The sequence below is a fragment of the Capsicum annuum genome, chromosome 10, assembly GCF_002878395.1.
Source record: "Capsicum annuum cultivar UCD-10X-F1 chromosome 10, UCD10Xv1.1, whole genome shotgun sequence".
NCBI classification, from domain to species: domain Eukaryota; kingdom Viridiplantae; phylum Streptophyta; class Magnoliopsida; order Solanales; family Solanaceae; genus Capsicum; species Capsicum annuum.
The window spans coordinates 4988509-4991957 of NC_061120.1; the positions used below are offsets into that span (position 1 = coordinate 4988509).

Below are 3449 nucleotides of genomic sequence, written 5' to 3' on the forward strand. Positions count from 1 at the left end.
TTTGCAATTGTTGGTAAGGGCTTTTGGGTCCTTTGCCCCTTTAAACCAAACAAAACTTCATTTAATCCCTCATAGCCATTAGTTATTAATTTTTAACATTGATATTATTCTTTCCAACCCCCAAGTCAAGAAACTCAAGAGTTTTCAGAAGAATTCACTACTGAAGGCTCTAAACTCCTAATTCTCTCAAAATTCTTCCATCTTTCAAGCATGTTGGATACTCTCTAATTTTAATTTTGTGTTATGCATCAATTCAATTGTTATTTAAGTGTTTTAAATGTTTGATTAAACTAGGGTTGAGGATTCTTGAGTTGTTATCCAATTGCATTGTTTTTCCTTATTATAAATGGTTCATTAATGATTTAAATGGTGAATTGTAAATTGAAATTGGGTTTCATGATAATGATGGAATTGACAATTTATTTTTTCACAATGATTATGAAATTTGTGTGATGTTAAGAACATGAACCTTATCCCACCTTGTTAATTTGACTTTAAACAAGGATTCTTTAAACAAGGATTCTACATAATTTGACCCATCTCTCGAAATACTAAAAGTATTGAACTTTATGACTTACTTTGAGATTTTCATGTAATTTAATGATGAACGCGAGCATGATTTTGAATGATGGAGTTAAGGAGACGATAATGTTTGTGATAATGGTTCTTGGCATGATATGAATGACTTGAACGTCGTGGTATGATGATACCAGTATGAATATGCCCTAATGAACGACTCCATGATAAATGTTATGTGAAAACTATTTTAATTGCGCTCTAAAGGAAATTATATAGCTACCATAAAGGTGTAAGTCTTCATGACCAATGCACGAAACCTATGTTTGTCAGCATAGGAATATTGTACCTTAATTGGACGACCAGTAGTTTTCATAACATGAGGATAATATGTATGGTGGCTTTAGTCTATTTGTGTATTTAGCCTAACCTCGATATGTACGGTCAACATGGACTGGGGCCCCGCTGATTAGGGAATACCGGACCTATGTAACCCGTGAGTTACTAGATGACCCATACTACCCATGGGTCAGTAGATACTGGTGAAAGCTATATAGTTCTAGATTAAGTTTTAAATGTTCATGTAACTCGTCTCTTACTCCTACCCTGGCATCTTATAATATATATAGTTGATTTACATGTGGTTTATGACTGGTTTTGATAAATGCATACATGTTTTATCTAGTCTCTTGGGTTGCATGCCAGTACTCACCGTACTGATCATTTTTGGCCGACACATCATTACATGATATAGGTTCTGAGGGATTTTCCCATGAACTTGTACAACGTTAAGTAGTTTGACATCCTAATCAGTCAGCTGTGAAATTATGAGCTAGCCCTCCATCTTTTGAAAACCCTGATCTCTTTTTTAGTTTTTATTTATTATTCCATTACTGTTGGATTTTTTTTGTTATAATTGGGAACATGTCCCAACTTAGTTGGTATTATTCATATTAGAGGCTTTGTAGACAATGTTGGGGTATCATTATGGATTTAGTTTTGACTCTCAAACTTTCTTTTGAGTTATATATTATTTTATTATCTTGGTTGCTTCCACTGTTTATCTTTACTATTATGCTCTTGAAATAAGACTAGATGTCATACATACATGCCAGATAGTTCATACATACAAAGATGGTAATCAACTAGCAGACTATTTAGCTAACATGGCAGTGGAGCAGATTTCATTCACATATACAAAATTTCATCAACTGCTTAGTGCAGCTAGAAGGATACTAAATAGTAATAAGTATCAGGCATCTTATCTAAGACTAGCTGTTACACATAATTATATAGACTGGACAGGCTAGTACAGTTCATTCACAGTCATCTGTACATTCCAAGATGGGGAACAAGAAAGGGGAAATGTTACTTAGCCTAAGGAACCAGCCAACAAAAAAGACTCTCAGCAGATCAGGGGTCGATGATCAGATTGTCAACACATGCAACTTGGGTTTTTGGCATCATCCAGTTACCAATGGATCTGAGCATCTCATTATCTCCCTCCCTTTCATAACTGGTTAACAAGAGATTTGTTAATTTGGAGCTTACTTAGCAACTTTAACACAAAAGAAGAAGAAAGCTCACCAGGAATATATGTCAGGCCTAAGCGGACAAGACCCTATTTTTGTGCACCAAAAAACTATTCACACACCTTAGTACCGGAGATCTCAGCTGGTACAGGAAGGAAAATGAAGTTAAGCATGAGCAAGGTAAATCAGATGGACCAAAAAGGAAGGAAACAACTTACTCCTGCAGCTGGAGAAGAATTCATCATAGCTATACCAAGGAATGAAATTTATTACCGAAAGCAGGAGCATCTTGAGCTGGAGAATGATGAAGAAAGCCATGGAAAAAGGAGAAGAGGCGGAGAGGATTTTTTTTGTGAGCTGATCTTAGCTCGTTTAGGAAACTCTACACATTTATTAAGTGATTTGTGTTGGGTCGGGTCATGGTTCTTTTGTGTTTGGGCCTACCCGGTTCTTTTTTGTTTTTTGGTGTTTTTTTAGGATGGGTTGGCCCATTCTTGTAATGTTACTTTGATTAATAATAAAACATAAATTAAACCAAAAAAAGAGAGGTCATCATAGGCTTTTGTTGGCTTGGGATACCCGTCACGGTCAGGCCTCAATTTGGACCGTGACAAAGATATAGTAAAAATGTAGGTCTAGCAAATAAATAAAATATCAATTTTTTCTTAAATTTGCACGAATTGTCCCTTAAATTAGTTGGTCTTTAAATTTTGCCAGTAAAATAAGTTGGTCTACAATTTTTGTCATTTAAAAACGGAAGGCAAAGTAAAACCTTAAACCCAGAAAAGATTTTAAAAATAAAATAAAATAAGTTTGAAAATTTACTGTTCACGTGAACCCTTATGTTATAATTATTGAGAGTGGACTAACAATACACAGTACATTTTTGTGTTCTTCTTATGTATTGTTGCTTTCTTAGATTAATATGTTTTGTCCATCTCAGTGACGAACAACGTAACATACTAACCATGCATGATCCAACATATTATGATAATAATATGATGTTGGATTTGAAAAAAAAAATTATTGGCTAAATTAAAATAATATGTATTATAAAAGAAAGTGATATACTTCGAATTTTACTATGGAAACTTAATAATATTATTTAAAGAGAATATAACACGTGAAGAAATTATGAGAATTCAATATATAATATTATAGACATATACATAAAAAAGACATTTTACCTATCTAATGTAATGTAATTTCAACGAAGGGATCATAAATGACACCATAGACATAGACGAACATGAATTCTCCTCCATCACATAAATAATTCACACAAATTACCTAAATATAATAATTTATACTATGTAATTTTTCAATGAAGGAGTTTGAATTAACACTCTCAAGATGAAGGTAGGATTTTACTTTTTCAATATTGAAGTTATATATAACAGT

At 33.3% G+C, this 3449-nt stretch overlaps 1 long non-coding RNA gene across 1 annotated transcript; it reads right to left on the minus strand.

Moving 5' to 3' along the window:
* Positions 1 to 1654: 1654 nt before the first annotated feature.
* LOC107844892 lies at positions 1655 to 2618 on the minus strand. The gene is made up of 3 exons (XR_001666616.2): positions 2267 to 2618; positions 2104 to 2190; positions 1655 to 2032 (listed from the first exon to the last, which is right to left on the minus strand). It is a non-coding gene; the product is annotated as an uncharacterized LOC107844892 (long non-coding RNA).
* Between the last annotated feature and the right edge of the window lie 831 nt (positions 2619 to 3449).